Source organism: Gorilla gorilla, chromosome 8, assembly GCF_029281585.2.
Source record: "Gorilla gorilla gorilla isolate KB3781 chromosome 8, NHGRI_mGorGor1-v2.1_pri, whole genome shotgun sequence".
NCBI classification, from domain to species: Eukaryota; Metazoa; Chordata; class Mammalia; order Primates; family Hominidae; genus Gorilla; species Gorilla gorilla.
Genome location: NC_073232.2, coordinates 106,417,219 through 106,431,170, shown reverse-complemented (window position 1 = coordinate 106,431,170; position 13,952 = coordinate 106,417,219). Strand labels below are relative to the sequence as shown.

At 39.6% G+C, this 13,952-nt stretch overlaps 1 protein-coding gene and 1 non-coding gene across 6 annotated transcripts in view; one reads left to right on the top strand and one right to left on the bottom strand.

Annotated features, from left to right (window-relative positions):
* PLCE1 (phospholipase C epsilon 1) overlaps positions 1–13,952 on the bottom strand; it is a 334,371-nt gene that overhangs the window by 171,375 nt on the left and 149,044 nt on the right. The window lies entirely within an intron of this gene.
* Positions 5,175–5,281, top strand: LOC115936175 (U6 spliceosomal RNA). The gene has a single exon (XR_004071736.1). It is a non-coding gene; the product is annotated as a U6 spliceosomal RNA (small nuclear RNA).

Genomic DNA, 13,952 nt, shown 5'->3' with positions numbered 1-13,952 from the left:
TCTTTGACAAACCTGACAAAAACAAGAAATGGGGAAAGAATTCCCTATTTAATAAATGGTGCTGGGAAAACTGGCTACCCATATGGAGAAAACTGAAACTGGATCCCTTCCTTACACCTTATACGAAAATTAATTCAAGATGGATTAAAGACTTACATGTTAGACCTAAAACCATAAAAACCCTACAAGAAATCCTAGGCAATACCATTCAGGACATAGGCATGGGCAAGGACTTCATGTCTAAAACACCAAAAGCAATGGCAACAAAAGACAAAATTGACAAATGGGATCTAATTAAACTAAAGAGCTTCTGCACAGCAAAAGAAACTACCATCAGAGTGAACAGGCAACCTGCAGAATGGGAGAAAATTTTTGCAATCTACTCATCTGACAAAGGGCTAATATCCAGAATCTACAATGAACTCAAACAAATTTACAAGAAAAAAAGAAACAACCCCATCAAAAAGTGGGCAAAGGATATGAACAGACACTTCTCAAAAGAAGACATTTATGCAGCCAACAGACACATAAAAAATGCTCATCATCACTGGCCATCAGAGATATGCAAATCAAAACCACAATGAGATACCATTTCATACCAGTTAGAATGGCAATCATTAAAAAGTCAGGAAACAACAGGTGCTGGAGAGGATGTGGAGAAATAGGAACACTTTTTCACTGTTGGTGGGACTGTAAACTAGTTCAACCATTGTGGAAGTCAGTGTGGCGATTCCTCAGGGATCTAGAACTAGAAATACCATTTGACCCAGCCATCCCATTCCTGGGTATATACCCAGAGGATTATAAATCATGCTGCTATAAAGACACATGTACACGTATGTTTATTGTGGCACTATTCACAATAGCAAAGACTTGGAACCAACCCAAATGTCCAACAATGATAGACCAGATTAAGAAAATGTGGCATATATACACCATGGAATACTGTGCAGCCATAAAAAATGATGAGTTCATGTTCTTTTTAGGGACATGGATGAAGCTGGAAACCATCATTCTCAGCAAACTATCGCAAGGACAGAAAACCAAACACCGCATGTTCTCACTCATAGGTGGGAATTGAACAATGAGAACACATGGACACAGGAAAGGGAACATCACACATCGGGGCCTGTTGTGGGGAGGGGGAAGGAGGGAGGGATAGCATTAGGAGATATACCTAATGTTAAATGACGAGATAATGGGTGCAGCACACCAACATGGCACATATATACATATGTAACAAACCTGCATGTTGTGCACATGTACCCTAAAACTTAAAGTATATATAAAAAAAGTTACACTTAGAGAAGAAAGTAGGAAAAACTTATTCTATGTACTCTATCCATTTTCCTTTGCTTTGAATTAACTTTGTAGACTTGTTTTAAGTATTAGATTCTCAATTGCACATTTAATAGTCCTTTAGTGGTACAATTCTAATTATATAAAATAAGAGAGAGAGAGAGAAGAATATTGATTTCTTCTTATAGAAGATTCAGAGCTGACTTAAATACATGAATCTCAGGAAGAGCTGAAAATTGCTTTCAACAGGGAAGTGATGGGTTTAGAAAAAGTTTGGTTAATTGGTGATTTTATCTTATTATCTGTTATTGGTTTTCAAAGTAACAAAATCAGTCTTGCAACAAATGTGTCTGGCTTGTCCTGAACATTACATGAAAAAGATGAGCTCACAAAATCAATGAAGCATATTACTTCTAAGTCAGTATTTAAAAGGGAAAAAAAACCCAATATATTCAGACTGAGTGTTAAGACATATTCAGATGAGACAATCTACCAGACAGAAGAGCCTTAGAGCAAAAAGAAAAAAGTTGACAGAATCTCCATTAATAAAAAAAACAACTTTTGCTCCAGTTCCAAAGAAACATGCTCACTGTGAAAACGTAGAAAATATAAAGAAGTATAAAGAAGAAAATTTGTGGGAGGCTGAGGCGGGAGAATCGCTTGAACCTGGGAGGCGGAGGTTGAGGTGAGCTGAGATGGCGCCATTGCACTCCAGCCTGGGCAACAAGAGCGAAACTCCGTCTCAAAAAAAAAAAAAAAAAAAGAAGAAGAAGAAGAAAATTTAAAATAATAATCTCATACCCGGAGGTAATCTCTGCTAATGTTTTTGTTGTTACATTTCATATTTTTCTATAAACACACACAATATTCACAAAATTAGGATCAGAGAACACATTTTTTTCTAACTTAAAAAAACTCTATAGTGCACTTTTCCCCCAACTCTGAGGCTATTCTTTGAATATTAGATTTTCGATGGCTCTTATATTTACAACTTTTTACCATTATAATAGCACTGTGATAAACAATCTTGTAAATATAACTTTATCTGTGCTTATTATGTTAAATAACATTGAAAGAGAAAAATTCCCTACCCACATTGGGAAATTTCCAGGGAGCAGCATTTTCTCATCTGTTCTTTTTATGGCAAATTAATTAACTGTTTTATCAGTATCTGTCACTGATCACTCATCTATTTCTGATTACATTGGGTAAAAAGGAATACTTGAGTCAAAATTCACACGGTAAGTTATAATAGTGTGTTGTCTCATATAGGGGAAGATGGCATTACTGACTCAAAGTTTACAAGAGGGGAACTCTGGAGTGTTTTTGGTGACAATCTGATGCCCTCTTAACCAGCAGCATAGTCCTGAGGTATGGCTAACCTTCTAGATATGGAATGGTTTCAAAACTCAGCATAAGCAGGCAATCTGAGCTCCAAAGTCTGACCTGGGTGAGCTAACCTACACTAATTATTCTGAAAGGATTCTGTGTCTCTGTTTTATAACAATCAACAATCATCATAATAAATAAATTATAATATTATTTAACATATAATAATATAACATCTCAGTACTTACAATGTGCCAGGAATTGCATTAAAGCTCTCTACCGAGATCTCACTCAATCCTTACAACCACTCTATGTAGACAGCACAGCACCCCACACTGTTATTATTCCCATTAGCAGATGGGGACACAATTAAAGAACTTGCTGAACATCACACTGAGATAAATAATGGAACCAGTGCCACATCAGCCCAACACCAAAGTCCAGCATCTTGAAATCACCAGCCTACACTGACTCGAAGGTTTTCTTCCTTTTAGTCTCAATGTACAAATCAGACGGTGAATGAGGCAGGACTTGGGCTGAATGCCTAAGTTGGAAGGAACTACAGGGATAGCTGGGATGAATTTTCCACACTTTGCACATCAGAAAACCATGCCTCTGAGCTTCTTGTCCAAGCCTCTTGCCCAAGGTCACAGAGCTGATTAGTGGCAAAGGTGGACCAGAACTCAGGGACCTTGACTCCCAGTCCAGGGCACTGCCTCCATACTCTACTGCCTCCCTTACTGGTGTGGTTAGGATCTCAGGTGCTGTAAGCTCCTGGGGGCAGCTCCCCCAGAGTAGAAGTAGAGTGGGATCTTGGGACTCACATGTATGTGTGATCGCAGCCCAGCTCAGTTGTTGACTTGCTTCATGACCTTGGGTATGTTCTAAACAACTATGGGTATGTCACAGTGATGATGGGGAAATTAAAACAAGAAAAAGCATGTAATGTTTACTACATATTCAGCCCTCAATAGTCAGCCATCTTATTATCATCATTAATTCAACATTTGCAAGAGGAAGAGGGAATTCTGGGGCCTTTCATCTTAGAAGCTCGACGAGGAGACTCAGTCATATTTCCAACCATTTCAGGCTATGGAAACTTTTGCTTTGTTTTTATAACCTGCAACTTGCACCCTTGGTGTGGTGCCCACCATAATAAAAAGAAAATATTTTTTAAGATCCCAAGTGATACCTCACTTACTCATATAAAATGTCTGTATCATCTTGCCACACACTGTACTAATGAATCCCCCAATTTAAAAAAGACCTCGCCCCCCAAAAAACACCAAAAAAAGGCTGTTCTTAACTCGTCAGCTCTTCTCTCTATGAAAAGAATATGTGTGACATAATAAAAAATATATATATTTGGTCTCTGCTCCCAGTTCCTGACATAGGGCTCCTAAAACTCTAGGAGCATGTTGTTTTCTAATATATGGTCCTAAATCTCTTGGAGTTTCCTAGTGATAGGAGTGTCTTTTGTTCTAATGAGGTAACTTTTGGTGGGTTCCTGGATAGCTTCAAGACGAGGGCTGGGCACCAGAAAAACCAAGGCATGATTACAAGCTTGGAAGTTTAAGCCCCACCCACCATCCTCTGGGGAGGGGAAAGGAACTGAAGACTGACTAAATTAATCATGCTGAGGTGATGAAGCCTCAATAAAAATTCCTCAACTATGGGGTACACAGAGCTTCTGGGTGAATGAACACAAGGAGGTGCTGGGAAGGTGGTCACCCAGAGAGGGTATGGAACCTCCACACTTCCTTCCCCACACGTTGCTCTATGCACCTCTTCATCTGGCTGTTCATTTGCATCCTTTATCATAAACTGGTAAAGTAAGTAAAGTGTTTCCCTGAGTTCTGTGAGCCCATTAGTGCAAATGATCGAACCTCAGAAGACAGTCATGAAGACCCCCAGTTTGTAGCCAATTTGGTCAGAAATACCAAAGGCCCAGGACTTGTGATTGGTGTCTGAAGTGGGAGCAATCCTGTGGCACTGAGCCCCTACTTAACCCGTGGTGTCTGATGCTAGCTCCAGGTGGAAAATGTCAGAATTGTGTTATAAGACACCCAGTTGGTGTCAGGAGAGACGGAGAATACATTCTTGGTATGGAAAACCCCACACATTTGGTGTCAGAAGTGTTGTGAGTGTAGAGGAAACAGTTTTTTTTTCTGTTAATATTCACATCCCTTCCACTGTGGCATTATTATCACACCCCATCAAGATGTCAGAACATTCTCAGAGTTAAATTCTTTCATGCTAAAACATTGCTAAGCTATTTATGTCCATTCTTTTTTTAAACTGAGATATAATTCACATACCGTAACATTTATTTTCTAGGCTGGGCACAGTAGCTCACATCTATAATTCCAGCACTTTGAGAGGCTGAGGTGGGAGGGGCACCTGAGCCCAGGAGTTTGAGACTGCAGTGAGCTATGATTGCGCCACCGCACTCCAGCCTGGGCAACAGAGTGAGACCCTGTCTCTCTCTCTCTCTCTCTCTTTTTTTTTTTAACTTTCTAAAGTGTACAGTTTAAAATATATAATTTGTGCTCACTTCAGCAGCATATATACTAAAATTGGAATGATACAAAGAAGATTAGCATGGCCCCTGCGCAAGGATGACATATACATTTGTGAAGCATTCTGTATTTTTTAAAAAACAAGAACAAAAAAAAATAAAGTGTACAATTCAGTGGTTTTTAGTATATTCAGAGTTGTGTAACTATCACCATAATCAATTTCAGAACATGTACATCACCTCCTAAAACATGTAACCCTGTATATGTTGGCCATCACTCCACTCCCCCAGTCCCTCTCACCCAGGCCCTGACAACTACTAGTCTACCTTCTGTCCCTAAGGATTTGCCCATGCTGGACATTTCATATAATGGGATCATAGAATATGTGGCCTTTTGTGTCTGGCTTCTTTCACTTAGCATAATGATTTCAAGGTTTATCAATGTTGTAATATGTATAAATATTTCATTTCTTTTTAATAACTGAATAATATTCCATTGTATGTATATACCACATTTTGTTTATTCATCAGTTGATGGACATTTGGTTTGTTTACATTTTTTGGCTGTTATGACCAATGTTGTTATGAGCATTTGGATAAAATTTTTGTGTGAATGTATGTTTTCACTTCTCTTGGGCATATAACTAGCAGTAGATTGTTGGATCATATGGTAACTCCTATGTTTAGCATTTGGAGGACATTCCAATTGTTTCTTACAGGGGTTGTACCAATTTAAGTTCCCACCAGCAATGCTTAGGGCTTCAATTTCCCCACATCCTTGTCAACACTAGTTTTTTTTCTTACTTTTTTTTTCCCCCCAATTATCTATCCTAGTGGGTGAAGTGGTACCTTATAGTTTTAAATATATATATATATATTTAAAATAGAGACAGGGGTCTTGCCATGTTGAGTAGGCTGGGCTTGAACTCCTGGCCTCAAGCAATCCTCCCACCTTGGCCTCCTAAAGTGTTGAGATTACAGGCGTGAGTCACCATGCCCATCCTGTACTTTATGGTTTTGATGTTAATATTCCTAACGACTAATGATGTGCATCTTTTCACATGCTTATTGGCCATTTGTACATTTTCTTTAGAGAAACATCGATTCAAGTCCTTTGCCCATTTTTGAATTGTGTTGTTGGGTTCTCTGTTGTTGAATTTTAGTTCTCTATATATTCTGGCTATTAATCTCTTATTATATATTTGATTTACAAATATTTTCTCCCATTCTGTAGGTTGCCTTTTCACTCTGTTGATAGTGTCCTTTGATGCAGAAAAGTTTTTAATTCCAATTTATCTATTTTTTTGTTTGTTACCTGTACCTTTGGTATATATCCAAGAAATCATTGCCAGACCCAATGTCGTGAAGCTTTTCCTCTATATTTTCTACGAGTTTTATAGTTCTAGGTCTTCTGTGTAGGTCTTTGATTCATTTTGAGTTAACTTTTATACATGGTGGAAGGTAAGGGTCCAACTTCATTGTTTGGCATATGGATATCCAGTTTCCCCAGCACCATTTACTGGAAGGCTTGTTCCTTCCCCATTGAATGGTTTTGGCATCTTTGTTGAAAATTATTTGACCATATATGTTAGGGTTTATTTCTGGGCTCTGTGTTCTATTCCATTGGTCTTTATGACTGTCTTTATGCCTGTATCACAACATTTTGGTTACTATAGCTCTGTAGTAAGTTTTGAAATGAGAAATCTTTAAAAAAATTATTTTGGCTATTCTGGGTTCCCTATTCATTTCTGCAAAAAAGACAGGTTGAATTCTATAGAGATTGTACTTAATCTACAGATTGCTTTGCAAAGATATTGCCATTTGAACAATGCTAAATCTTCCATTTCATGAATACAGGATGTCTTTCCATTCGTTTAGGTCTTTAACAATTTCTTTCAACAGTATCTTGCAGTTTTCAATATATAAGCCTTGCACTTTTTTTGTTAAATTTATTCCTAAGTATTTGCTTCGTTTTCATACTACTATAAATGGATTTTTTTCTTGATTTCATTTTTGGATTGTTAATGGCTGGTTTGTAGAAATACAACAGATCTTGTACACTGCAACCTCGCTGAACTCATTTATTAATTCTAATAGTGTTTTAGTGGATTCCTTAGGATTGTCTATCTTTGAGTAGATCATCTGATAATAGAAATAGTCTTACTTCTTCTTTTCCTATCTGGATGCCTTTTATTTATTTTTGTTGCCTAACTGCCCTGGCTAGAACTGACAGTACATCTTTTTTGGTTCTTGATCTTAGGCGGAAAGTTTTTAGTCTTTCATCAGCATGTGTGATGTCAGCTGTGGGTTTTGCATAGATACACTTTATCAGGTTGGGGAAGTTCCTTTCTATTCCTATTTTGTTGAGTGTTTCTTTCATAAAAAGATGTTGGATTTTGTGAAATCCTTTTTCTATGTCTATTGAGATGCCCATGTGGTTTTCGTCTATTGTTCTATTAATATGATATATTGCATTGATTGATTTTCATGTTTAACTCTACATTCATTTTTATATGAATATATTACATGTTTAAGTATGGTCTAACTGAGAAGAGCTTTGTATGAGACCAACAGACATTTACTGTCGTTTTGCAATTCTGGCTCTAACTTGGACCTGTATTTTGGACAAGAACAGATGGTAAACTGCAATGTGACTGTAACCATGACTTCATATCATAAACAATCTGATATTTTTAAAAATTATGTTTGTTTTAAAGAAAGAAAATCTATATATATTTTGAAAGTAATGTTGAACATGCACCTTTTATTGTTGTTTGTTATTATCATCACATTTTCAACCTTTGATGATATGAGTATCAATTAAAATAGCTCTATGACTTAAAACCAGTGCATGATATTTCTGATTTTGAACATACTGTTGCAGAAATAACCTGTACCAGACTTTGGGTAGGCAAAGTCACTTAAGTTAATGAGAAAAACACATATGGACTTGGAATTTTTTCCCCTATAAAAGGAAGCAGTAATAATGATACTGATAAAATCACTTGCTAACATTTACAGAATGTGCTGCTTAGCTATCTAAGCATATTACTTGAAAAATTTTATTTAGGTATCTTATTAAGTTCTATCAGCAACTCCGTGGCTGACGTACAATTAGTATTCCATTTTATAGATGAGGAAACTCAGAGATGTTAAGTAACTTGTCCAAATATTCACAGGTAGTTAACTAATGAGGACAGAATTCTGAATCACATGGAGGTGACTCGAAAGCCCAGGCTTTTAACCATTTGTTGTAGTTTGGGTACCAGAGTTTAATTTATGAGGGAACTCATAATTGTTCATTTTCCCTTTTCAACTGAAATGGGACCAAAACCTAGAAGGTCATAGATTTGCAGCGTTCCACTTGTTGACCAAATGCTATTACACATTTAGTACTCATTGTATACTTACTATGTGGATTCCATCTATGCGATGTATCTAATCTAGCAATAAACAAGGTCATATAGGAACTGTTTTATACTTAACTATGCAGTTAATAATTTTTTAAGCTACGTTTGACGATTTAAGTAGAAAATCTTTATTGACAAAGTCAAACCCACTTCTGCTGTCCAGGAGCTCTTTAGTTTAATTAAGTCCTATTTGTCTATTTTTGTTTCTGTTGCATTTGCTTTTGAGGACTTAGTCATAAATTTTTTGCCTAGGCCAACATCCAGAGAGTTTTCCCTAGGTTTTCTTCTAGGACTTTTATAGTTTGAGGTCCTACATTTAAGTCTTTAATCCATCTTGAGTTAATTTTTGTATATGGTGAGAGGTAGGGGGTCCAGTTCCATTCTTCTTTATATGGCTAGCCAGTCAAACCCACTTCTAATAGGAAAAAAATGACTATGCCAAAGTGTCTAGTGATTCATTTTGGGATATTATCACTGGGTGCATTAAAATCACCATAGAGTTGTTTTGTGGAGGGGGCTTGGGAAACTACAACTTTAAGCCCAACCCCAAGGACCTTCTTTGAGTCTTGGCTCAGGACACTACCTTACTGTGGCTTTCTTCTTAACTCTCCAGCCATGGTGCTCATTTCTGGCCCCCTTGCAGCCTTTCAGCCTGAACTTACAGTTCTCAGTCCTTTGCACACCTCTCTCTCATCCTAAGAAAGCTCACCTCAAGCTGTAACCATCGCAGTTAAGCAGATGGCTTATAAATGTGTGACTCTGGTTTTGACCTCTCACCCCGATAAAATCCTAATGCTTCTGTTGGCAGTCACTTGAATGTCCCAGCATCTCAAAGTCAAGATATCCAAACTGGATCTAACTTTTCACGTTCTTTTTATAGCACGACCTTCATTTCCCCAGGACCAAAATCTTGGAGGTATTTGTTATTCTTTCATGTCTTGGGCTAAGTTTGCGTCCATTTGCCCACCAGTTATCTTGAGAACTGGTCCCTTCATGTATATTCTCATTGCTTTCCCTTGACTTCCACCCAAGTGAATATTTGCAACAAGCTCCTGATTGTCCTATGCTGTGAAAGACCAAGGGGAGTCCTTATGGAACCCATTACAGGCCAAAGTCTAGAGGATTAGATGCGCTATTTGGCCTTGTGAGAGATGATTTCCATGATGGCAGTGGGAGGTGGGAGGATGGAGGCCAGCCCAATGAGACATGTAAAGAAAATGCACATGAGTTATACAGGTCTGGGGGAGACCTCAATTTTCCTTCCTGAGGTCAGTTTCTTTCTGATTTGGTATAAAACAGGACATGGAAGAACAGCTGCTGGCCTCTCTCTGGAGAGACTGAGCAGTACAGACAAAGGAGGTGTTGGCCCCCACAGCTGACCATGGACAGCTCAGACTGCCAGAACCTGGTATCTCTGAACCCCCATGCCCACTAGACTGCTGCCAGCTCTCACTGTGCAAATCAGGGCTGCAGGCCTGAGAGTCCTGGGCACCTTCACTCACTGCAGATGCTTCCTCCAACCAGAGGCCTCCCCAGGGCTCCATATATTATAAAGGAGAGTGCTCAGAGGCATGGGCTCTGAAGTGGGATGTACTCAAGTTCAAATCCTTGCTTAGATACTCCCTAGATGCTTAACCCTTTAATTAATCACTCAGAACAGCAGGCCATCTGGTCAACCTCCTGTGAACTCCCAGCTAGAAGGACTGCAAAACACCATAGAAGATAGATGATACAGCAGAATATCAATTTCCCTAAACTCTTCACAGATAAGATAGCAGAAATGAATTTCCCTAAACTCCTCACAGGTAAAGTATCCTATGTGGCTGGAACAAATACTTTGGTGTGCCTCTGAGTGGAAGTGGATTGGGATCACTACATCTTCTTCAAACAGCCTGCTAAAATAAGGGAACCTACTAAGCCTAACCACAGGGCCTTGGGCTTATAGACTGAGGCAGGAAAGTTTGGGGTTCAGAACAACAAAGGGTCTGAAGTCACCAGCTATCTTCTCTCTCCTTAGTCTCCTTCTTAAATAATTGAAATTTGTAGGGGCATCAACTTAGCCTCTAAGTCTCAGTTTTCCCATCTTTGAAATGAGGATTATAATTCTACCTTGCCAGGTTGTTTTGAGAAGTACAGAAGACATGCATACAACACTCAGCACAGCAGCGGGGCCGTAGAGGAAGGCCCGCGTGTTTCCATATGACCTCCACGGAGGTTGTCATATACATCGGGAGTGTGTTAACATCTACTTGTTTATAAGCACATGAAAGTTAGCAACATGGGTAAATAGGTCATTTATACACATAAGACACATGGCTCATTCACTCCATTGGAGTCCTAATTACTTACTGCCCAGTTATTTCTTTCAGGGCAATTTCCTTTTTGTCTACAGTTACAGATATAAATATAAAAAATACAAGAAGATACTACTTTGAGACAGCTGGTGAATCGTATCTAATTACTCTGTAATCCCTTCACCTGAAGGGACCCGACTGCCCAGCCCCTGCTGTCTCTGAAGGAAGAATCATCAACCAGAACTTCCTTCTGGTCAATCTGAGTGGGTTTTATCATTGTTGAATATGGACTCTGGGCGCCAAAGAGAATCAAACATTTTCTCGATGGAAGGGAATTGGGAGATTTTAAAGTTGACCTTGAAACTGAGTGAGACCAAGAGACTCAAAGACAGAAGGCAGAGGAGAAAAGATTAAGGTTGTATAGCCAGAACTAGAACCCAGGTTTTTATCTGGGAATTTTATTTAAAAAAAATGCAGTTTCTGACCCGAAGTCTCAGGTGAGCCTTGAGATTCTGATGGTTCTGGGACCACACTTTTAGTTGCAAGAGGGTTGATGTTGGTAAAGCACTTAGAACAGTTTATGACATGTAGTGCCTGATTCAATAAAAGGCAGTTATTATTGCTGTTGTTTTTATTATTTGCAGCAACTGAGATGCATGTAGCTCTCAGAAATTGAGAAGTGGCATTTGGGTTAGAAGTCAGTTTTCTGTGAACTTGATTGGCTCAGATCAGTCAAGGCTCAAAGACTGATTCAAGTAGCCTCTGTGAACTGACCACACCAAGCTTTTGAAGCCACCTTCTGGGCTGCTCTGGCTATGCCAACTGTGCCAAGAGCGCTCAAATGCACTGACTGAGGAGTTTAGCAGCATGGAACCCCTTGGCACACGGGGGTAGATTTCTTACAATGGTGCTGTGTCATAGTAAAAATGCCTCCATTCTTAACTGACTCTAATTTTCATTACATTTCATTTTTCTCCCAGTGATGCTAAATCTTCAAGACTAGTCCTTTTACTGTAACCAGTGTCAAGGTAGAGTGGAATGAACAGGGCCAAGGGGATTAAAGATTCGGGGTGCTGTGTGAGAGGTGAGAAAGTTCTGGAATAGCCATGGCAGCCAACTCTTCTCAGACAACTAGTTTAATCTCTCCAAGTCCAGACATTCAAGGCAGAAGCAAGGAAGAGAATAAGCACTGGAGGTCCTACAAGTGGAATCCATTGGCAAGGCTGATCTGTGACCCACTTTTGATAAATGAGGTATGATGTCTACGCTTTGCTGAACATATCTGTTTCTGTGTTTCTGTGTGTCTGTATATCCTTTCCTTCCTTTTCCCTTTCCTTCCACTTCCTATAGTCCCTTTTTCTACCCTCTCTTCCTTCCATCCTTTCTCTCTTTTTCTGGGAAAGGAAAATTTTGCATTAAAAAATTCCAACTTTCTCATGGTTGAGCTAGAGAAGGAGAAAAAGGATTTATTTGCCCGTGCATGATCCAACTGAACTAGGGAGGAAGACCAGAGAGAACTTCCAGGGCAGGTGAGAACTGATTGTGGCCGATACACCTTGGAAGAGTGATAAGGGCCAGGTGTGAATGGAAGAAATGAACCTTGAAAGCAAGAGCTGGGAGTGGCTGCTGTCCTGGATCCCTATCCTCCCAAGATTTGCCCTGACCTAGGGCCCAACGTACCTGCAAACCAGGACATCCATTCCAGCTCCATTTCTCAAGGCCCCCTGTATGTTCCCCGCTCCTGCCAAACATGACCCCTCCAGCCCCCATTCTGAGACATATCCTGCAGCTAAGCCTTTGTTCTTGCCATTTCTGAATGCCTTCTTCGCTCCATCTCCACTTTTTTTGGACAGTGTTCTAATCACTTTATATTCATTAATTTACTTTTTAACCCATTATAATGACCTGAGGCAAGTGTCTGCATTGTCCTATTTTACAGGTAAGATGATGAAACTTAGAAGAGAAGAGTTAAGTAACTTGCCCCAGATCATGCAGTTTCTATATGGTTGATCTGGGACTTAGGTCTATCTGTCATCAAACTCCACATTCTTAATCACCAATTTTTGCCTTTTGTGTATCATGCTGCAATGTAACCACTGGTTCACGTCTGTCTCTTTGTTAATCTAAATCAACTCCTAGAATTAAGAACAGTGCTTTATTTCATTGTTTTCATCCCTAGCTAGAACAGGGGTGGCAGGCATTCTGCAAATGTTTCCTATATTGTGCTACATTCTATTATATTTCCTACAGGTAGACTAGAGGCAGGGTAAGAGCTCCATGATAGTTCAGATCACACTTCTGTGAGCTATGGATTTGTGACCATCTAGGGCTTGGTTCTTAGCTGCTCTGTGCTTTGGTTTCCCATCTCTATGCCCATCTCCATCTTTAACAGATTGTGAATATCAGGGAACTAGGGTATTGTTTCATTCTTCTTCAATCCAGCCCCCTCCGCTGTCACAATATAGTGCCTAGCATAGCATCTAGTCCACGGCAGGCACTCAATTGACTATTTATTGGATGAATGAACATTCATAATTCTCTAATCTGCCTCCCCTTCTTTCTTTCTTTCTTCCTTTCTCTCCTCTCTCTTTCTCTCTCTCTCTCTTTCTCTCTCTCTCTCTTTCTCTCTCTCTCTCTTTCTCTCTTTCTTTCTTCCTTTCAAGGCAAGGTCTCCCTCTGTTGCCTAGGCTGGAGTGCAGTGGCGCCATCTTGGCTCACTGCAACCTCCACCTCCTGGGTTCAAATGATTCTCCTGCCTCAGCCTCCCGAGTAGCTGGGATTACAGGCGCCTGCCACCATACCTGGCTGATTTTTGTAGCTTTAGTAGAGACAGAGTTTCCCCATGTTGGCTAGGCTAGTCTCGCACTCCTGACCTCAGGTGATCTGCGTGCCTCGGCCTCCCAAAGTGCTGGTATTACAGGCATAAGCCACCATGCCCGGCCCTGCCTCCTCAACTTGAAAAAAAAACTGGGATTAAAAGAGTGAAAATGATGTCACTTAACTGTTGGGGGAGAGAGACACAGCGTTTCTCTACATTATGCATGTAGAAAACTAGATCGTGAGGCTGGAAAGAGTGACAAAGGATATTGAAAATAGAAATAA